At 40.7% G+C, this 23,907-nt stretch overlaps 1 pseudogene; it reads left to right on the forward strand.

The window, feature by feature from the left end:
* Positions 1–232: 232 nt before the first annotated feature.
* Positions 233–2,057, forward strand: LOC150012583 (translocation protein SEC62 pseudogene; annotated as a pseudogene).
* Positions 2,058–23,907: the final 21,850 nt, after the last annotated feature.

The following is a 23,907-nucleotide window of genomic DNA, read 5'->3' on the forward strand; positions in this document are numbered from 1 at the left end:
AAATCAGAGCTGTTTTAAAGGAGGAAGGTGAGAATGGGTAAGTGAGGGCCATGAGCAGTACCTGCACAGAATAACATTCAAATTTCCTCAGGTAAGTCTATAAATTTAAATAAATAAATAAATAAATATTTCTTAAAATTTGCAAATATACTTTTCCCTTCTAATTTAAAAAATTGAGGTAAAACTTTATATTGACATAATGAAACACAGAGATCTTAACTGTTATAGCTTAATGAGTTCTGACAAATCTGGGACACCTGGGGCTGAGCTCCACCCTACCAGCTGGAGTCTGGGTTGGGTAAGTGTCTCAGTCCTTTCTGTCCTGTGTTCCAGCAAGCAAACTCCTTCTATTTGAGGCTGGGGAGGTCAAAAAATGCCATCAGTCTTCCCCTCTAAGGATGAAACTGTAGCCCTAGACTAAGAGCTGGGTCTGGGGATCACACGTGGCCAGGGTACAGCTTCCACACGCAGAGCTGGAGATAGGCAGGGTAACAGAGCAGTTGTGGCTCAAGTGCCACATCACTGTTCTTGCCTAGATTTGGTATACTTTCTTGAATGAATGTTTCTTCATTTGCTGTATGCCCTCAGGACAATTTTCAGAGACCTGGAATGATTTAAAAAATATGTTTTTTAACACAAGAAGTGGATTCAGGAAGTTGGTGAACCATCTAAAAAAAGAGAAGGCTGTAGACAAGTATCTTGGACTCACCTGTCCAACAAGCCCACCAGGTTGATTATTTTATTGCTTCAAAAGCAATGGGTTGCCTTTTGGATTCAAAGTGGGCAAAGGCCAAGAAAGGAGAGAAAGCTCAATTTACAAGAGAGTCTGGTTGTCTGGTTGACTACTGCAACAAGCTTTTAAAGAAACAATTTTTTTCACTAGGCACTAAAAGTAATGAAAATGAAGTATGATAAAGACATTAAGAAAAAAGGAAATGGTGAAAGTGGAAAAGAACAAGATAAGAAGAGCAAGAAAGAAAATCTAAAGAATGAAAAGATCAAAAAGGAAAAAGAAAGGAGAAGATGGTGAAAAAGAAGAATCCCAAAAGGAGGAAACTCCAGGAACTCCCAGAAAGAAGGGGACTAAGGAAAAAATTCAAGCTTTGGGACACAGGATGATCAAGTTTCTCTGGATAGAAACAAGGTATTTGTGTGGATCTGTGACCCAGTCCACTTTAAAAGCTTTGTCATGGGATTGATTCTTATAATTGCAGTGATAGCAGCCACCCTCTGCCCTCTTGGGCCAGCAGAAAAGAGAGAAGGTGTGTGTTCCCCCAGTGTGCAGTGTTGGGGCAGGCTGTTTCGTAGCGAGCATTCTTTTTTTTTTCAGTCCTCACCCAAGGATATGTTTCTTAGTTTTGGAGAGAGAAGAAGGGAAGGTGAGAGGGAGAGAGGGAGAGAGGGAGAGAGGGAGAGGGAGAGAGAGATTGAAAAATACAATGTGAGAAAAAAACATCAATTGGTTGCCTCCCAAACACACCCAGAAAGGGAATAAAACCTGCAGTCTAGGTATGTGTCCTGATTGAAGATCAAACTGCAACCTTTGGGTGTACAGGATGATGCTCTAAACAACTGAGCCACCCAGCCAGGGCTGCAGCCAGCATTCTTCTCTTTGCTGTTGTTCATTGCATTCTATTTCCCATCATTGGGCTCATAATTGGAGGAAGGCACCTCTTTTGGTTCTTCCCAAACCTGACTGTTGATGTGGGTTTCACTGTACATACATGAACATAAAGGACCAAAAGCAGACTTAAAGAAACATGAAAAGTCTGAAACCAAAAAGCAATAGGAGTCTGACAGTGAAGGACAGTCAGACAGTGAGAAAAAGGAAGATGAGGAGGGAAAAGTAGGAACAGGGAGTGATGGAACAGAAGGCTCAGGTGGAGAACAGTGGCAGGAGGGAAGATCACTAATCCCAACACAGTAGTGGAAATGGAAATGATTTTGAAATTATCACAAAAGAGAAATTGGAACAGCAAATGGATGGGGATTGTGAAAAGGAGGAAGAAAATGACAATGATGGAAAAACAACTAAATCTTTACAAGAAAAATTATAATCTACCTAATATTGGGACTAAAAAGTACACAAAATTGGACTTTCTATGTTGGCTGATCATCATAATGTACACATGACATTCGGAGCATCGAAGGTCTATTCATTCCTTCACTTCATAGAATACCGTTATTGGTACAGTCAAAAGCCATATTTAAGTTTTATCTATTTGATAACTTTATAGTGTTCAATAAGTAGATCTCATTAATTTTGATAGTTGTCAAAGATGCACTTTTCACAATGATATTTAAATTAATGGCATTTTTGATAGCTGTATGACCTTTTACTGTCACCTAATCAAAATAACTAAAAGCGGGACTTCGGCCAACATGGAAGCATAGACAAACACAACTAAGAAGAAATATAACTACCTCAAAACTAGAAACAACCAGAAGTTCCAGAAAATCAAACTGCATCGAAGGCCAGCAAGCAAAAATATAAAGAAGAAATACTCATCCAGACAGGTAGGAGGGGCAGAGCCAGGGCAGCGGCAGGCCGACAGAAAGAGCAGTCATACATTTTAAAAAGTCAGGAGGGATACCTGGGGAGCATTCCCAGCTCTTCACCAAACTGCACAGCTCAGTCCCAGCACCGAGGAAAATCAAGCCTTATTGCTTCTGACTGTGCAAACAGTGGGGGTTGGGGTGGAGTCAGAAACTGCCAATGTCTCAGTAGAGTTTGCTTATTTAAAGGGCCCCCATGGTCCTAGAATGTCCACAGACCCACCCACTCTGGGAACGATGGCCAGGGCAACAGCTAGAGAGGCACCAGTCCCATACAGAAGTGGGAGAAGTGCCTGGAAAAGGGGCAAGTGCTGGGAAAGCAGCATTGTTCCTTCTCAGACCCCGCCCCCACATACAGCATCACAACATGGTGAAAGACGTTGCCCTGTACTGATGAATCCCTAAGGCTCTGCCCCTTACAACATAATAGGAGCGACAGCTCTACCTAAGACACAGAGGCAAACACACACAGGAGACTTCCAGCCAAGAGGGAGGCCTAGAGTGACACGCTCTGTCTCCCTCCACAACTAAGAAGGAATACAACTACTGCAAAACCAGAAATAACAAGAACTTCCAGAAAAAAAATGGAATTCCAACATATGAAGTTATAAAGAAGTGGTGCTTGTGTGGACGGGTAGGAGGGGAGAAGTTGAGGCAGAGAGGTCAAGCTGTGCTGGTGGTAGCAGAGGCAACGGTGGCAGGACAGCGGTAAGCGCAGACACCTGTATTTAAAGGGAGGCGAGAAGTGCCTGGGGAGCACCCGAGGCTGCAGACCAGACCCGTCAGCTTGTGATTCCAACACTGCGGAAGGCAGACGCCCATTACCTTGGACTGTGAGGCCCAGACGGGGTGGAGATGGAGGGGTGGGGATGGAGGAGGAGGCTCCCGGTCTCTCAGCAGAGAGTGACCGGCAGGAATCCATCTTGGTCTCCCACTTCTCCCCCCCACAGAAAAATGCCACAGCGTGGTGAGAAGGGTCGCCCCATTTTGACAAGTGCAGAGGGCTCCGCCCCCTATAGTGTAGGACAGCCCCACCCAGGAAGCAAAGGTAAACACAAAACTGTCAGGATGGCACAGATCATGATAGAAATCCTGGTGATGCCACTGACCAGACAGCAAATATCTAATCTAATGAATCAGTACATAGGAAATCTTTCTGAGGCACAGTTCAGAGCTTTGGTTATAAAAATGCTTACAGACCTAACAGCAGATCTTAAACAAGATGGGGAAGGAATGAAGGCTAGTCCTGCTGAAATGAACAAAAACACATGCAAAACTAGTGATGAGGGAAAGAAAGCCAGGGATCAAATTTAAAAATCGGAAAATACGGAAGAAACAGTCAACCAGTGCAGAAAGAGAAAACAAAAAGTGAGGAAAATGAGGAGAGGCTCAGAAAACTATGGGACAGCTATAAGCGGGCCAACATCCGAATCACAGGGTTGCCAGAAGGTGAAGAAGAACTAGAAATTGAAACATGTGAGAAAATAATGAAGCAGAACTTCCCTAACTTGGGGAAGGAAATAGACTTACAGGTCCAGGAAGCACAGAGTTCCAAAGAAACTGGACCCAGGGAGAACCACACCAAGACACATCAAAATGTCAAAAATTAAGGATCAAGAGAGAATCTTAAAAGCAGCAAGAGAGAAGAGAATTACATACAAAGGGGTCCCAATAAGACTATCAGCTGATTTCTCAAAAGAGACTCTGCAGGCAAGAAGGGACTGGCAAGAAATATTCAAGGTCATGGAAAGCAAAAACCTACAACCATGATTACTCTATCCAGCGAAGCTGTCATTCAGAATAGAAGGGCAGAGAAACTGCTTCCAGGACAAAGTAAAACTGAAGGAGTTCATCAGATTCAAACCACTGTAATATGAAATGTTAAAGGGACTTGTTTAGGAGAAAGAGGATCAAAACTATGAATATTAAAATGAAAACTATATCACAACAACCAACAACAGAAGCCAAGGAACTGAAAAAAAGGCAAACTAAGTAGGCAACGAGAGTGGGAAAAGAATCACAGGTATGGGGAACATTTTGGGGGGAGGTCAGCGGGGACGGGGAAGTGGGAAAGGGAGGGAGATGGTACAGGAATTAAGAAGCATAGTAGGAGGGAGTGGAGTAGACAGGAAGATGTTGGGAAGAACTATATGCACAACCAATGAGCATGGACTAAGAAGGGAGGGGGGTCACTGGGTGGAGGGGAACAAAGGGAAGAGAAATTGGGATAACTGTAACAGCATAATAAATAAAGCATTTTTTAAAAGAAAAAAATAACTAAAAGCGATAAAAAGAACCACCAACACTTAAACTCACTGTTTATGATAATTGAGCTTTGTTGATTATAAAATTATACCAGGAAACTTCTAAGATTTTGAGTTAATAGGGTTTAAAATCATTTTGTGGAAACAAGCCAGCTAGTAATGCTGCAACAGCACCTTTAACTTAGCTACAACTTCTTCTTTTCCAATTTAGGAAATCTTACTCCTTTACATATTTATAATAGTAACTTTAAAGTCCTTAGATGCTCATTCCAACATCTATTTTGTCTGTGGGTCTCATTTTTCTGCTTTCTCTTTTTTTTTTTTTTTTTGTGAGTCTAGTAATTTTTATTGTATACTGGACATTGTAAATGATACACTGTGAAAAATCTAAATTCTGTTATTTTCCTCTGATCAGTACTGGTTTTTATTCAAGAAGGTAGCTAAATTTCTTGTGGATAATCTTAATCATTTACTGGCTTGTGTCTAGGTTTCACTAGGCTAGGTATATTTTATTTTTTGCCCTTAGTCCTAGGATATAGATCGGAGTCCTGGGATGTGGTGATGTGGTCCTTAATCCAAGGTATGATGCTTCTGGCATATCATAGGAATGAAATAGATGTTTATTATCTTAAGTCCCTCTAATTTTGTGGGTTTTAACTTCAAATTTTATTTCCCCAGCACCAGCAGCTGCTGAAATCTCTGCTCAGCTCTTTCAGCCATCCAGCTGTTGTTTTCTGCTATGCTCTTGGAGTCATGCCCTGTGCATTTGCAGTTAGAGCATGAGCCAAGGTTTTGAGATTTTGTACACAGGTCTGGGGGCTCCACCCTAATAGTCTTAACCTTCTGGGACTTCCCTGCCCCCTTCAATTTCCAGTTGCTCTGACAGCCTTGTACACTGGCCTCTAACTCTTCAGTTTACTAAGTCTGCACCCTGAAGACTAGTGAATGTCTGCAGGGGAAAAGTCAGTGTGATATTATCTCCTCCAATTTGTGCCCAATTTCAGTCCTTCTCTAGTGCCTTGAAGCAGATATGTGAGGATGAGTATAAACAGAGTTTATCATTATTATCAGTAAGAGGTTCAGTCTGATACAAACTACTCTGAAAATACTTGAGGATGAAAGCCTTTGCAGTTTTAAAGACATAAGTGAGATCATGCTATTATTTTATAATACTTTTTAAATGAACAAGATATCTTAGTATTTTTCTGTATATTAACCTTATTTATTTTGTATGACATACAGTGCTTCAAGTATTCAATTATAAGGCTATTTTCAAAGATTTACTCATCAATGGGGCTAATGGTTATAAGTTAGACCTCTAATGTTTTTTTAAAGTATATTTTATTGATTATGCTGTCACAGTTGTTCCAACTTTTTTCTCTTTGCTCCCCTCTGCTCAGTATCCCCTTGCCCCCCAGATCTCTCTCTCTCCACTTAGTTAATGTCCATAGGTCCTGCACATAAGTTCTCTGGCTTCACCCTTTCCTATATTATTCTTAATATCCCCCTGTCTCTTTTGTTCCTACCATTTATGCTTCTTGATCCCTGTACCATTTCCCCAATTCTCCGCCTTCACCCACCCAGCTGATAACCCTCCAAATGATCCCCATATCTATGATTCTGTTCCTGTTCTGGTTGTTTGCTTAGTTTGTTTTTAGATTCAGTTGTTGATAGTTGTGAGTTTGTTGTCATTTTATGTTCATAGTTTTGGTCTTCTTTTTCTTAAATAAGTCCCTTAAACATTTCATGTAATAATGACTTGGTGATGATGAACTCCTTTAGCTTTACCTTGTCTGAGAAGCACTTTATCTGCCCTTCCATTCTAAATCATAGCTTTGCTGGATAGAGTAATCTAGGTTGTAGGTGCTTGCTTTTCATCACTTTGAATACTTGTCAGCCCCTTCTTGCCTGCAAAGTTTCGTTTGAGAAGTCAGCTGATAGTCTCATGGGAACTCCTTTGTAGATAACTCTCTTCTTTTCTCTTGCTGTTTTTAAGATTCTCTCTTTATCTTTAACCTTCAGCATTTTAATGATGATGTGTCTTGGTGTGGTCCTCTTTGGGTCCCACTTTTTTGGGATTCTTTGTGCTTTCCAGACTTATTTGCCTATTTTCTTTGCCAAATTAGGGAAGTTTTCATTCATTATTTTTTCAAATAAGTTTTTAATTTCTTGCTCTTCCTCTTCTCCTTCTGGCACCCCCATGATTTGGATGTTCTTATGTTTAAAGTTGTCCCAGAGGTTCCTAATCCTCTCCTCATTTTCTTTTTTCAATTCTTATTTCTTCCTTCTGTTCCAGATGAATGTTTGTTTCTTCCTTTTGTTCCAAATTGTTGATTTGAATCCTGGCCTCCTTTCCATCACTATTGATTCCCTGTATATTTTTCTTTATTTCACTTCATATAAACTCCACCTCTCTGTTTATTTTGTGGCTGTACTCAATAATTTCTGTGAAGATCTTGATCACCAGTGTTTTGAACTCTGCATCAGACAGGTTGGCTATGTCCATTTTGTTTAGTTCTTTTTAGGGGGTTTTGTTCTGTTCTTTCATTTAGGACGTATTTCTTTGCCTTCTCAATTTGGCAGTCTCCCTATGTTTGTTTCTGTGTGTTGGGTAGAGCTGCATTGACTCCCTGTTTTGGTAATATGGCCTAATGTAGTAGGTGTCCTGTAGCATCCAGTGGCACAGCCTCCCCTATCACCCAAAGTAGGTTCTTTGAGGTGCTCCCTTCATGTGGTACACCTTCCTCTTGTAGTTGAGCCTTGGTTGCTGTTGGCAGATCAATGGGAAGAATATACTCAGGCCAACCAGCTGCAAGGACTGACTATGACTACCTACCATTGACCTCTGCCTTCTGTGAAGGATCAGCTGTTCAGGGGCAGGTGGTGGTGCTCTGACGTGGTCTATAGCTGTCCACTGGGCGCTATGGCCCTGGGGTTTCCCAAGTGGTTTTTCAGGCCAGTGTCAGCCCCAGCCAACCTTCCTGCACTATACAGCAATCTGAAATAGCTACTACTTGTGCTGGGCTTGGAGACTCCCAGGCAAGCCAAGCTATGGGTCTAAGCTGGCTGCTGGTAGTGCCTTGAGCTCACTGAGGCCAGCTCTTGCTTGTTTAATAAGATTTAGGAAGTTGTGAAGCATGAGTCAAGACCAGACATTTATATGGAAAAGCAGCTTGGGTGGGCCCATAAGTTGGGTGAGGCAGAGTCTCTGGGGTTCTCTAAGGAGAGTTGGGTAAAACAGTGTCAGCCAGGTTGATGGAGTCTCAGATATGGCATCAGCTTGCTGGCTCTGTTGTGGGAGGCTTTATAAAAGACAATGGCCTCTGCTTGCCTTGTTGCCAGACACTTCAGTTCCTCCCTGTGTACCGCTGGTGCCTTTCAAACTGCCACCCAGTGCTGGAGTTTAGAGGGAGTGAGTCTGAGGAGGTGAGTCCATGTGTGGGTTCTTTAAGAGGAACTGCTTGGAGCTCCAGCAGTTTCTTCCACTAACTCAATCCCTACTGGTTTTTGCAGCCAAGAGTTGTGGGGATTTATCTTTTGGCACTGGAACCCTGGGCTGGGGTTGTGGTATGGAGTTGGGACTCCTCATTCCTGAGATATAACTCCAAAATTTTTGTCTACCACACATGGGTGAGGGACCAGCCAGTTCTGTGTCTGCACCCCTCCTACCCATCTTGATAGATGTGGTTTCTTTAATTCTGTAGTTGTCAGACTTCCATTCAACTCTATTTATGATGGTTTTGGCTGACGGTTGTTCTATATTTTAGTTGTAATTTTGATGTGGTAGTGCAAAGAGGCAAGCCATTTCTGCCTACACTGCCATCTTGCACCTGGTTTCCCAATATTTTTTAAAAGATACTAAATATTTCATTTTGAATACAACTTTATATTAAAAACAGACCACAAGATACTAGTTATATTTGGGTCTGTGGCATCATGAACTTAAACAATACTTCATTTTTTTTTTTTTTTTTGGTTTTGGTTTTTTAGTTTTCCCTATTATAAGCAATGATATAATGAACATCCTTTTACAAATCATTATCCTGGAAGTCAAATTGCTGAGTCAAAGAAATCCACATTTAAAATTTTAATATATAATTACCAATTACTTTCCAATAAACGCTATACAAATATATACTCTCCAACAGTATATGAGAATCCTTACTTTTTTTCATAATTTTAAACAATGCTGGGTATTATTAATCTTTTTAATCTATTCCATAATGATAAGCCATGCATATGACATCTCATAAAAGGGGGAATATCTAGCTTTCTTTTGCTGTTCTCAATCTTGATTCTGAGCTTTTGCCCCTTCCAATTTTCCAACCTTGTATTCAGTCTTGCCTGCCTATTGAACAGGATAATCAATGCTGTCTTCTATGCTCCCCTCAAAAACAATTTGGATACTACCTCCAGGCATGCTTCCTGACTATGCTGATAAAACATTCTCAGTCTGGCCCAGAGCTTTATCCCCTGCTGTTGCTACACCATGAATATTCCTTTCCCCACAATCTACCTCATTCCCTTCACAGTCCCTCATTTATTTTAAAAATTGACCTCATTCCTCAAAATTTTAAATAGTTTTGTTTGTGTGAATTAAGGTCACTACAATTTCATTTGAACCTGAAAAAAATTTTGTCAACTTTCTCAGTAGGAAATGCTCTAATATACCTCCAAAATTATTGCTGTAGCTTTCTTACCTTCTTCACTCTAAAAAGGAAAACATTAAGAGAGCAAATTACATACTGGAACATTTCACCAGTAAAGTATATGTGAAGGAAGAATCAAGTGTACTTTAAAGATAGAGAACTAAACACACACATTTTCCTGTACTTTCTCTCGATTACCACAAAACTTAAAGGGATTTTTTTAAAAAGATATAAACCCAAGAGGGAAAAGAGAATTGGAGAGAAAATAATAGCTACAAAGTGTTGGAAGTTAGAAAACAGAAAAAGAATGACTAATCTAGCCTACCCAAGAAAGCTATGCCCTAAGTGAGCAAGCTAAATAGTAACCTGTTTTCCAATATAGAGTCACGAAGTCTCAAGAATTAGAAGAGTAAGGAGTTTATGATTTGGGGATAAAGGAGAGGACACAAGTCTAAGGGGCAGCTAGACTCTCCCCACTCCCAAAACATCCCCTTCCTTACTTTGTACAATCAGGTGGCTAACTCTCCTATCTAAGCATAAAATGGGGCCTTACCCACTGGAGAGAGCAAAAACAGGAGATGTTTGAGATGGAAGACACATGGATAGTAATAGTTTTGAAAACAGGAAAATTAAATATTAAATATCCAGATCTTCCCCTATAGTTCCATCCGTTTTCCCATTGGTTCCCAGAATGCTGTGCAAGAAAATTGAATATTCTTTCCTGAAAAACATCTAACAAGCCAAAATAAAAGACCTGAAGAGAATGACATTGGGACTAGCCAATTAAATACTCAGCCTTACCTCCCTATAGGTAATCTGGTGGCCTTCAAGTCCCACCCACAAAATAAAGGTGCCATTAAGATTTTTAGTACTCCTATTTTAAATATAACCCCTGGCTGGTTTGGCTCAGTGGATTGAGCGTCAGCCTGCGAGCTCAGTGTCGCTGGTTCGATCTTCCAGTCAGGGCACATCAGAGAAGGAAAACTCTGACTCCAAAAAACCTCCGCTGCCTTGTGGCATACCTCTTCAGGGGAAAGGCTAAGGGAGTAAACCCCGACAGAAAATCCGGAGCCGGAGTCCCTAAGGCGGTTCGACGTTGTAGTCAATACCGGCAACTCCTGCGGCGCACCTGAAGCCAAGCTGTATTGACTCCGTCTTTCCCTTGGACCCTTCAGCTGCGAAGAGAGGGGGGGTCTGCTGCATGGGCAACAGCAGACCCTCCATATCACCCTGCCCAGGCTCTGTAGCTTCAGCTTCACTGGAGAGGACACTCCAGCGTCATCACAAGATGTCGATTCAACACGGGAGGAGACAGATACCGTGTCACTCCCGAGTTGGACTGCACAGCCATTCTCGGCGGTGCAGATAGACTCTTAAGAAGCTACACCATCGTCTCTCAAGACGGGCGGCTGCCGACGACGATGATTTTAAATATAAACAAACGTTCAAGGATGACCACACATTTGAAGAAAGTCTCAAGCATTAAAGACAGAGATTTTTAAAATTTAGAGAAAACAGAAATTAGATAAAAAGATGAAAAATACCAGAGATCTAAGAGAACATATTGCAAAAATGAAGCAATAAGATGTTATTTTGAAAGGAATATTCATAAAACAAAAATGTCTTACAAAATTTTAAAATGGCATAAATCAGGCGAATTTTACAAAACATTTAGGGAAGAACTAATGCCTACCCTTCTCAAGCTATTCCAAAAAATTCAAGAAGAGGGAAGACTTTCAAACTCTTTCTATGAAGCCAGTATTACTCTAATTCCAAAACCAGGTCAAGACACAACAAAGAAAGAAAACTACAGGCCAATGTCACTGATGAACATAGATGTTAAAATCCTCAACAAAATATTGGCAAACCAGATCCAGCAATATATTTAAAAGATCTTACACCATGATCAAGTGTGATTCATCCCAGGGATGCAAGGATGTTTTAATATTCGCAAATCAATAAATGTAATACATCACAAAAACAAAATGAAAACTAAAAATCACATGATCATATCAATAGATACTGAAATAGCATTTGATAAAGTACAACAAGTATTTATGATGAAAACTCTCGCAAAATGGGAATAGAGGAAGCATACCTCAACATAATTAAGGCCATATATGAGAAACCTGAAGCCAACATCATACTCAATGGACAAAAAACTGAAAGCATTGCCCCTGAGATCAGGAACAAGACAAGGATGTCCACTCTCTCCACTCCTATTCAACATAGTTTTGGAAATTATAGCCACAGCAATCAAACAAGAAAAAAATAAAAGGCATTCAAATTGGAAAAGAGGAAGAAAACTGTCATTATTTGCAGATGATATGACAGTGTACATAGAAACCCTATAGATTCGACCTAATAAGTGATTTGGCAAAATAGCAGGCTAAAAAATTAATATTTAGGAATTGAAGGCATTTCTGTACACCAACAATGAAATATCAGAGATAGAAACTAGAAAAAAAATCTCATTTACAATAGCAACAAGAAAAATAACGTACCTAGGAATAAACTTAACCAACGAGATAAAAGGCCTGTACTTGGAAAACTACATAACACTGAAGAAAGAAATTAAGGAAGATACAAATGAATAGAAGCATATACCATCTTCATGGGTAGGAAGAATTAACAACATTAAAATATCCATGCTACCCAAAGCAATTTACAGATTCAATGCAATCCTTATTAAAATATCAGTGACATATCTCACAGACCTAGAACAAATACTTCAAAAATTTATATGGAACCAAAAAAGATCCCAAATAGCCACAGCAATCTTGAGACAGAAGAATACAGTAGGAGGAATCACACTACCTGATATCAAACTATACTACAAAGCCACTGTGATCAAAACAGTCTGGTATTGGCATAAGAACAGACATATAGATCAATGAAACAAAATATAAAGCCCAGGAATAAACCCAGGTCTATATGGTCAACTAATATTCAACAAAGGGGGAAGGAACATAAAATGGGGTGAAAAGAACCTCTTCAACAAATGGTGCTGGGAGAACTGCACAGGAACATGCAAAAAAATGGAACTAGACGACTAACTTACACCACACACCAAATAAACTCAAAATGAATCAAAGACTTAAATGTAAGCCATAACACCATAAAAGTCCTGGAGGAAAATATAGGGAGGAAAATTTCAGCTAACCCATGTAGCAATATTTTCACTAATACATCTCCTAAGGCAAGGGAAATAAAGGAAAGAATAAACAAATGTTACTACATGAAACTAAAGAGTTTCTGCTCAGCAAAAGAAAGCATCAGCAAGATGAAAAGGGAACCAACCATATGGGAAAACATATTTGCCAATGATACCTCAGACAAAGGATTGATCTCCAAAATATATAAAGAACTTACATGTCTCAACACCAAAAAGACAGACAACCCAATTTAAAAGGGGCAAGGGAACTGAACAAACACTTCTCCAAAGAGGACATACAGAGGGCCCATAGACATATGAAAGAATGCTCAACATCACTAGCCATCAGAGAGATGCAAATAAAAACCACAATGAGATACCTCTTCACACTGGTCAGAATGGCCATCATCAACAAATCAACAAACAAGTGCTGGTGAGGATGTGGAGAAAAGGGAACCCTGGTGCACTGCTGGTGGGAATGTAGACTGGTGCAGCCAATACAGAAAACACTTTGGAATTTCCTCAAAAAATTAAAAATGGAACTGCCTATTGAACCAGCGATTCCATTGCTAGAATTATATGCAAAGAATCCTGAAACCCCAATTCAAAAGAACTTACGCACCCCTATGTTCATAGCAATGCTGTGTATAATAGCCAAGTGCTGAAAACAGCCGAAGTGCCCATCTGTAGATGAGTGGATCAAAAAACTGTGGTACATTTACACAATGGAATACTATGCAGCAGAAAGAAATAAGGAACTGCTACCATTTGCGATACCATGGATGCAACTAGAGAGAATTGTGCTTAGCAAAATAAGTCAGGCAATGAAAGAAAAATACCATATGATATGACTTAATACTGGAAACTAATGAACAATACAAACAAATGAGAAAAATTGAAACAGAAGCATGTAAACAAGGAACAGACTGACAGTTACCAGGGGGAAAGGGGGGAGAAAGGGACAGGGGGTAAGTAGGGGAAGAGGTTAGTAAAGGAACTAGTATAAACAACCCATGAACATGTACAACAAGGTGGGGATTGACTGTGGGAGAAGGGGTGGGCAAGGTGGGGGGGGAATGGGCGAAAAAGTGGGACAACTGTAATAGAAAAACAATAAATAAGTCAAAAAATTTAAAAATTAATTAAAAATAAGGTTGAAAAAATAAAAAAGGCATAAATTAAAAATATAATTAAAACGTAGGAAAAAAATTTATAAAACCTTTCAAAGGTTAACCAAATGACAGAAAATAGAAGAGAAAAAATAAGAACATGTAAGGACTGAGTCAGAAAGTCAAATATTTAAATAATATGAGTCATATAAAAAGGAAATAATAAAAGAAAAATGGAGATAATTAAATCACTAGAAAATAATTCAAGAAAATTTCTTAAAGCTGAAGACCACTGTCACATAAAAAGGGTCCATCAAGTGTCCAGCAAAATGAATAAACAATATTACTTAAAACATGTTTTAAATTTAGGAAAATTGAGACTTCCAGCCAAGAGGAAGGCCTAGACAGACAACTACATCTTCCTCCACAACTAAGAAGGAATACAACTACCTCAAAACTAAAGACAACCAGAAGTTCCAGAAAGCTGAGCTGCATGGAACTCCAACAAACAAAGATATAAAGAAGAAATACTCATCCAGACAGGTAGGAGGGGGTGGAGCTGGGGCGGAGAGGATGCAGTGTGGCAGTAGCAGCAGCGGTGGCTACAGCAGGCCAGCTTAAAGCACAGTCACATGTTTTAAAAAATCAGGAGGGACACCTGGGGAATGTTCCCAGCACCAGCACAGCTCAAGGTTCCAGCGCTGGGGAGTATAAAGCCTCATTTCTTCTGAATGTGCAAACCAGTGGGGTTTGGGGTGGAGGAAGAAATTATCGGTCTATCAGTAGAGTTCGCTTGTTTAAAGGGCTCCACAGTCCTAGAACATCTGCAGACTCACCCACTCTGGGAACGACAGCCAGAGCAACAGTAGAGAGGCGCCAGTCCCATACAGAAGTGGGAAAAGTGGCTGGAAAAGGGACGAGTGCTGAGCAACCGGCATTGTCCCCTCTCAGACCCCTCACACACACAGCACCACAACATGGTGAAACAGGTTGCCCTGTACTGACAAATACCTAAGGCTCTGCCTTACAACAGGTATGACAACTCTACCTAAGACACAGAAGCAAATGAACACAGGAGCCTGTCAAGATGAGGAGACAGAGAAGTATGGCCCAAAAGGGGGAACGGATCAAGGTTCCAGTGGGAGAACTAAGCAATGAGGAAATAGCCAACCTAACAGATGTAGAGTTCAAAACACTGGTGATAAAAATTCTCACAGACTTGACAGATATGTTTGAGTACAGCAAATGCATAAGGGAAGAAGTGAAGGCTATGCTAAATGAAATGAAGGAAAACCCACACAAAACTAATGGTGAAAGGAAGGAAACTGGGGTTCAAATCAATGATTTGGAACATAAGGAAGAAAAAAACAGTCAACCAGTACAGAATGAGGAAACAAAAATTCAAGAATTGAAAAAAATGAGGAGAGGCTTAGGAACCTCTGAGACACCTTTAAACATCCCAACATACAAATCACAGGGGTGCCAGAAGGAGAAGAGGAAGAGCAAAAAATTAAAAGCTTATTTGAAAAAGTAATAAAGGACAACTTCTCAAAGTTGATGAAGGAAATAGACATACAAGTCTAGAAAGCACAGAGAGTCCCAAACAAGCTAGACCCAAGGAAGAAAACACCAAGACACATCATAATTAAAATGCCAAAGGTTCAAGATAAAGAGAAAATCTTAAAAGCAGCAGGAGAAAAGAAGAGAGTTATCTACAAAGGGGTGCCTATAAGACTATCAGCTGATTTCTCAAAAGAAATTTTGCAGGCAGGAAGGGACTGGCAAGAAATATTTAATGTGATGAAAAGCAAGGACCTACAAACCAAGGTTACTTTATCCAGCCAAGCTATCATTTAGAATGGAAAGGCCTATGAAGTGCTTCTCGGACAAGGTAAAACTGAACGAGTTCATCATCACTAAGCCATTATTATATGAAATGTCAAAGGGACTTACTTAAGAAAAAGAAGATCAAAATTATGAACATGAAAATGACAACAAACTCACAACTATCAACAACTGAATCTAAAAAATAAAAACAAAACCCATCTAAGCACAACAGAATAGAAACAGAATCATAGGTATGGGGATAATTTGGAGGATTATCAGCAGGGAGGGGGAAGGGTGAGAAATGAGGAAATGGTGCAGGGATTAAGAAGCATAATTGGCTGCTACAATATAGACAGAGGGTAGTTAAGAATAATATAGGAAAGGGTGAAGTCAAAGAACTTATATGCACGACCCATGGACATGAGCTAAGGGGGTTGGGATTGCTGGAGGGAAGAGTGGTACTGGGAACAGGGGAGCAAAGAGGAAAAAATTGGGACTATTGTAACAATATAATCAATATAATACACTTAAAAATTTTTTTTAAATATAGGAAAATTGGAGATTTTCAAAGAAAAAAGTTCTAGAATCTATAGAGAGTAAAAACTGGTTAGATTCATGCAGAAAAATCAGAATGGCTTCAAACTTCTCAACAGCAACTCCAGAAACTTGAAATAATTCTGCAGAACAATAAATTTTATGGAATTTTACACATAGTGAAACTAGTAGAAATTAAAATTAATAAAAATAAAGTAAAAATTAAATAATATATATAAAGCCTTTTCAGACATACAAGTTCACAAAAAGCATACCCACTGTGCAATGTTCTCAGAAGGCAACCTTATGAGCTGCTCCACAAAAAGGGGGGAGTGAATCACGAAAGAGGACGACATGGGTCTAGGACAAAGGGATCCAACACAAGAGAGAAGTGAAAGAAATCCTTTTCCTATGTTGAAGAGAAGTCTCAGGATAATGGCCATGCAGCAGGTCTAGAGGACAACTGGTCTAAATATGAGCAAGTCAGAGACTCAGGGGGGCATCTAGTGATGAAATTGGTAGAATACCTAATGTGCATGAACATTTGGAGAGGAGATTAAACTCCTGAGGAAGGGTTTCAAAATGAATTAGTGGTAAATATATCTCGGCAGCCGTCCGTCTCGAGAGACGATGGTGTAGCTTCTTAAGAGTCTATCTGCACCGCCGAGAATGGCTGTGCAGTCCAACTCGGGAGTGACATCGTATCTGTCTCCTCCCGTGTTGAATCGACATCTTGTGATGACGCTGGAGTGTCCTCTCCAGTGAAGCTGAAGCTACAGAGCCTGGGCAGGGTGATATGGAGGGTCTGCTGTTGCCCATGCAGCAGACCCCCCCTCTCTTCGCAGCTGAAGGGTCCAAGGGAAAGACGGAGTCAATACAGCTTGGCTTCAGGTGCGCCGCAGGAGTTGCCGGTATTGACTACAACGTCAAACCGCCTTAGGGACTCCGGCTCCGGATTTTCTGTCGGGGTTTACTCCCTTAGCCTTTCCCCTGAAGAGGTATGCCGCAAGGCAGCGGAGGTTTTTTGGAGTCAGAGCTTTCCTTCTCTGATGTGCCCTGACTGGAAGATCGAACCAGCGACACTTAGCTCGCAGGCCGACGCTCAATCCACTGAGCCAAACCAGCCAGGGCTGGGATCATGTATAATGAAACGTGAAACAAGAAGGACTTTCTAATGGGTGGGGAGCATTGCTCCCCACCCATTAGTGGTAAATATATAGATAGTAAATAACTAAGGCAAATAATTCCAGGTAAAACCAAAGGCTCTGTGAAGAAAAGTATCCATAGTTCAATATTTATATTAATATATGAATATCAATCCAACCAAAATTATGGTATAAATATTGGGAGAATGAAGGAGAGCACGTTTATATGAGGGGGGGATATTAAAGGAAGGTAAGATGATTCCATAGTGACTGTATAGTGAGAAGGCAGTAAATAAGCCCCAAAGCACCCTGGCTGGGGTGGCTCAGTGGATTGAGTGCTGGCCTGCAAACCAAAGGGTCGCTGGTTTGATTCCCAGTCAAGGTACATGGCTGGGTTGCTGGCCAGTTGGGGGAATGCTAGAGGCAACCATACACTGATGTTTCTCTCCCTCTCTTTCTCCCTCCCTTCCCCTCTCTCTAAATATAAATAAATAAAATCTTTTTTTTTAAAGCCCCAAACATTGAAAAATCAGTGATTGAGCAATTCCATCCAAGAGAATTCAAAACATATCCACACAAAAACTTGTACATAAATGTTCATAGCAGCTTTCTTCATGATAGCTAAAAAATAGAAACAAAACAAATGTTCATCAACTGTTGCAAAATATGGTACATATATTCCTACAATGGAACACCATTCAACCATAAAAAGGAATGAAGTACTGATATGTACTACAACATGGATGAAGTCTGACAACATTATTCGAAGTGAAAGAAGCCAGACACAAAAGGCCTCAGACTGTATGATCCCATTATATAATGCCCATAATAGGCAAATCCTTAGAGACAGTAAGTGGATTAGTGGTTTGGGGGACTTGGAGTGAGGAAATAGAAAACGACTGCTAATATGTATGGGGTTTCTTTTAGAGCGATGAAAATCTTCTAAAATTAGATAGTGGTGATGGTTGCATAACTCTACTAAAAAGAAAATCACTGAATTTTTCAGTTTTTTTAAAAGGGTTAATTTTATAATACATGAATTGTATCTCAATATAATTGTCATAAAAATAATCATGGGGTGGCAGCTATTTAGAGATATGGTGAATCCCAAGTGGAACAGCTAAATAAATTTAAAATGGTTTTCACAGTGGAGTTTTAAATGAGGGAGTAGGATATCATGAGACTGATATTATTTGTAATCACTGTTACAAGACTGTTTGATTCTTTACAGAATTGCATCACTTCAATGAATGTAAAGATTAGAGAACAAGTGAGTGAAGACCGTGTGGAAAGATTTGGAAGTTCCTGCCAATCAGCACCTGGCAGCTGATAGCAGTGTTTGTAAAGTCTGGGCCACATGAGTTGACCTCAGCATGACTGTTGCCCCTTCAGGGTGTCAGTTCCTCCAATGACTTCCTGATGTGTCCATTTAACTTGGCAACAGTAGACATGAGCTGCATTGAGCAAGATGCTGTTTATGTCTTGTCACCACGGCCCACTTATTGCCTTGCACAGCACTTGATACATTGGTTTAAGTAGTTTTGAATTAGTAATAAATAAAACAACATTATTCAACTAAGTCCCGTAGGCAAATTAGAGGCTAATGAAATAATATTACGTGATACCACCTCTTAGAACACTGGGGTTCTGGATGCAAGGCCCAGGACAGGATATACTGCCCGAATATGGTGAAGGGCCAGGGCACAAGCAAGGGCCCCTCACTGCCAGTCTTATAGAAGTGGCACAATCAATCTTCAGGAATGTTTCCGGGCTTCAAGCTGTTGTGTATCATGCCAACCTTTCTCCCTGTTTCCACAGTCATTGGCTAGCATTTGTAAAAGACAATCCTTTATAGCTTTACCGTGTTGTCTTTGGCTCTAGTTCAGAGACCTAAGGGGATTACAGAGAGGTGGTCTCTTGGGAGGAAGGACCCAAGAGCCATACAAACGGTTCAACTGAGCCACCAAAATGGAAGGCTAACTGATGAAGGAACTCCAGGACGAGATCTGAGGCAGTGAAGCCTCCCTGGGGAACCAAGGTGTCCTCCCAGGAACCATTAACCCCAGGAGAAGATTGAGCCTCCTTTTGGTATGCTGCTTGGCTCCCTGATCTTTTCCTTCTCATGGCTTGTTCTTGCCCCTAACATTTTGCTAGATTGTCAGCTCTGTGAGGACAGGACCGATCCTTGTTTTGTTCACTATGATATCCCTCACCTGTGCCTGGCACATAGGAGGTGCTACAAAAATGGTTTATTAAATGAATGAATGAATGAACCAGGTAAGTGGAGGAAAGTTTCAAGTGACAAAGTGAGATGTAGAGGCTAGAGAGACAAGAGGAGACCATGGTGGCTTGATGTGGGGTATCAGCAACCCGGACACGAGGTAAGGGGCTGTTAGAGCTGCCAACTGCGCCTGCAGGCGCCAGCAGTTAAGATGCTTACGGGTGGGTTTGTACCTGAAGCCCTCACTGGGAATCTTGACTACTGGGGACATTATTGCCCAAGTAAGCACTGTTATACTAGGGAGGCCCCTAGGGTGGGAAGAAAATTCTTCAGATTTTTATTTCAGAGACCAAACTTCAGGTTGACAAATAGTGACCTCAAATAATCTTCATTGGAATTAACAAATTGAGACGACAGGACATTTCTCAGTCCAGTGAATGATCTAACAAAATTAGCTGTTTGGAAGGCAGGATGCAGTCACAGTCATCTATAAAAGGCAGAGGATTATTCCCCAGAGGGTAGAGCATGCTACTGACATTTCACTTGGGAAACAGTTTTGGAATCTGCTTTGGGGTGGGGCTAGAGAGCAAAGGGGATTCTTCAGTGAAGTCAGGAAGGAGCTCAGATTTTGTTTGGTTAAATAGAGCCAGAATAGTCCCCAGAACACTCAGATACAGAGACAGCCTTAGTACTGCCCTCATAATTGTGGGAGAATGAAAATTTAAGCCACTTATCTAAAATCAGTGTTGTCAGAAGCAGGACGTGGAATCCCCTTTTCAGGGAAAGGGGATAGGCCTCTTCTGGAGAATCTGGCTCTTCCTACACTTTTTCATGCAAAAGGCTATCATGAGGAGGTTATGAATGGAGTTATTTTCCTTCAGCCAACAAGACAAACACTCCATTCAAAATCCGATGCCCACAGACTGTCTCAGCTGGGATTATCTTGGCTTTGACGAAATCCCAGGTGGCAATAACTGCAACCTCGCTTTGCTGTGCTGTTTCACATGACTCTTTTGGCCAGTGGCAAGCAGGAGCTATTAAAGATTATCTATTTTATCCATGGCACTCACTTATTCTCTGCAGTAATGAGGGAAGAGAGGTGCTGACACCAAAAATCCAGCAGGTGGGCTGGAAATACCTGGGTCTGAAGCTGACATATACATTCGGAGGCCCTCTGCAGTTTATAAAAGACAACTCTGATGGGCCTGAGTTCCAATTTTAGCACTGCTGTGTATTTTAGTGAATGACCTTGGCTGTGTTAGTTAACTAGCTTGAAAATCAGATTTGTGACCAGGGAAATAAGGAAAATAAGGCCAAAACCCTGGATCCTAAGGTTGTCAGAGGGTTAAATGACATGACACTTGGAGTCACCATCTAGGTCATAAGAGATGTTCCATCAGTGTTGCTTCCTCCCCGTGGTGTCCCATTCCCTGCCTCTCTAGGCTCATTGCATGTGAATGTGGTGTTCCTGAGGAGTGAGTCAGTTGAGATGGAGCAGTTCAGTTCATTGGACATGGTCCAGCATTGCCTTAAAAAAAACCAAGATGAAATCTCTGGGCAGCCTGCAGCTGAGGAGGGGAGTATCACCCTAGGTTACCTGTTAGGTATCTGCAGCAGGACCCCTGCCCTGGAGCTCTGCTGCCTTGGGAACAGCTGACCACTGGGGATATGGAGTGTAGGAACACTGCAGCTCAGCATCTGTTGATTCGCTCTTTCAACAAATAATCGAGGACCTAAGTACAAGACAGGCACCATTCATTCATTATCAAGTGTTTCTATAACATTTATTCCATGTTTGGCACTGTTGTAAGCACTTCACAGATATTATCTTACTGCCTCCTCATAGCAGTACTGTGAGGTTGGTAACTATTCTCTCTGTTTTAGAGATAAGGAAACCGAGCCACAGAGAAGGTACATAACTTGCCCAAGCAATATGTGTGCAAGACTTTTTCACTCGGTGACAGTAGCATTTACACTATTCCATTGTTTATCTCCAGGTGCTTTCACTCACTCACTAACACTTTCATTAACGATGAAGAGTGTGCCAGACTTCACGTTAGGAAAAATTGGAGCACAAGACGCAGGGCTGCCTAACTCTTACCCTCTGGCATCACAATCAGCAAAGAAACAGCTGGCTTGGGTCAAGGATGCTGTCATTGCCGGTGCAACAGACATCTGTGTGTAAAAAAAAATTATCTTATAGGACATTAAGTACGTTGGTTTTGCTTTATAAGGCCTATACTAAGGGGTCTATCATGTGCACTTGCTTAGACCTTCTTAATTCTGAAGAGAGAATGATGATCCCACTGAGAACCCAACAGGATATGTGGCCATGAGAAGACTCAGGATCCCCAAACTTCATGTGTATATCACCAATGAAGAATGTTTTATATAAGGTGTTAGGTATTTATGCTTATTATGAACAGTATAAAATATAGAAATACCAATATTGATCCATTATTTAAAATATATTGTTGCTTAGAGTACAGAATTTTTAAGTGAATTAATTTAGAGAGAACTGTTAAATGATGTCACAGATATTGAAAATTATCAAAAAGGTACTCAAATGACTGGAGTTTAGGAAACATATGGTTCTCATTGGGCAATTGGAATCTTGGGTAAGGCTGCTTTTCCTTGTGTAGGGCTACTGCCCAGAGAGCAGGGTGCCTTATGTCCCCAGCCCCTTCCCACTACACAGCAATGGTGCTGCTCAGCCCTCCCCTAATGCGTGATGACACCACCCCAGCACACACACAAAAAATGCTTCCAAATGTTTCCAAACTGACACATGGTAGATGGCTGGGGGATATGGGACCACTCCAGGTTGGGAACTATTGCTAGGGCTTGCTGTCAGCCCCACTGGAAAAACAAACAAGCCAGTTTCAGATATTTTAAAAACAGAATGAAGATCAATGGAACAGAATAGAGAGCCTAGAAATTAACACACATCTCTATGGCCCATTAGTATTTGACAAAGGAGGCAAGAGTATACAATGGAATAAAAACAGTCCCTTCAATAAATGGTGCTGGGAGAACTGGACAGGGACATGCAAAAAAATGAAACTAGACCACCAACTTACTCCATACATCAGAATCAACCCAAAATGGATTAAAGACTTAAATATAAATTGTGATACCATAAAAGTCCTAGCAGAAAACATAGGCAGTAGAATTTCAAATATCTCCTGTAGTAATATTTTTGCCAATATATCTCCTAGGGCAAGGGACATAAAGGAAAAAAAAATAAACAAATGAGACTACATCAATTAAAAACTTCCGCATGGTTAAAGAAACCAACAAAATGAAAAGGGAACCAACTGTGTGGGAGAACATATTTGCTAATGATACATCAGGCAAAGGTTTACTCTTCAGAATATGTAAAAAACTTATATGACTCAACACCAGGATGACAAACAATCTAATTCAAAAACAGACAAAGACTTGAATAGACACTTCTCCAAGAAGGACATACAGAGGGCCCATAGACATATGAAAGAATGCTCAACATCCCTAGCCATCAGAGAGATGCAAATAAAAACCACAATGAGATACCACCTAACATTGGTCAGAAAGGCCATCATAACAAATCAACAGACAAGTGCTGATGAGGATGTGGAGAAAAGGGGACCCTCATGCACTGTTGGTGGGAATGCAGACTAGTGCAGCCACTGTGAAAAACAGTATGAAATTTCCTCAAAAAAATTAAAATTGTAATTACCTTTTGACCCAGCAATTCCACTGCTGGGAATATACCCTAAGAATCCCAAAACACCAATTCAAAAGAACCTATGCACCCCTATGTTCATAGCAGCACTATATACAATAGCTAAGTGCTGGAAACGGCCTAAGTGCCCAACAATAAATGAGTGGGTCAAAAAACTGTGGTACATTTACACAATGGAATACTACACAGCAGAAAGAAAGAAGGAACTCCTACCTTTTGCGATAGCATGGATGGAACTGGAGAGTTTTATGCTTAGTGAAATAACCAGGCTGTGAAAGACAAATACCATATGATCTCACTTATAAGAGGAATCCAATGAACAAAACTAAACTAATGAGCAAAACACAACCGGAGACATGGAAACATGGAACAGACTGACAGCAGCCAGTGTGGAAAGGTGGGGATAATGGTGGAAAGAAGGGGAAAGGACTAGACAAAGAACATGTATGAATGATCCATGGACATGGACAACAGTGTAGTGTTGTACTATGGGAGCAGGGGGTAGTGTGGGCAGACGAGGGCAAAGGGGAAAAATTTGGGACAACTCTAATAGAATAACAATTTTAAAAAACATAGGGACTTCCAGACAAGATGGAAGCTTAGACTGACACTCTCTGTCTCCCTCCACAACTAAGAAGGAATACAACTACCTCAAAACTAGAAACAACCAGAAATTCCAGAAAATCAAACTGCATGGAAGTCCAACAAACAAAGATATAAAGAA

The sequence above is a fragment of the Furipterus horrens genome, unplaced genomic scaffold, assembly GCF_987537825.1.
Source record: "Furipterus horrens unplaced genomic scaffold, mFurHor1.1.pri manual_scaffold_4, whole genome shotgun sequence".
NCBI classification, from domain to species: Eukaryota; Metazoa; Chordata; class Mammalia; order Chiroptera; family Furipteridae; genus Furipterus; species Furipterus horrens.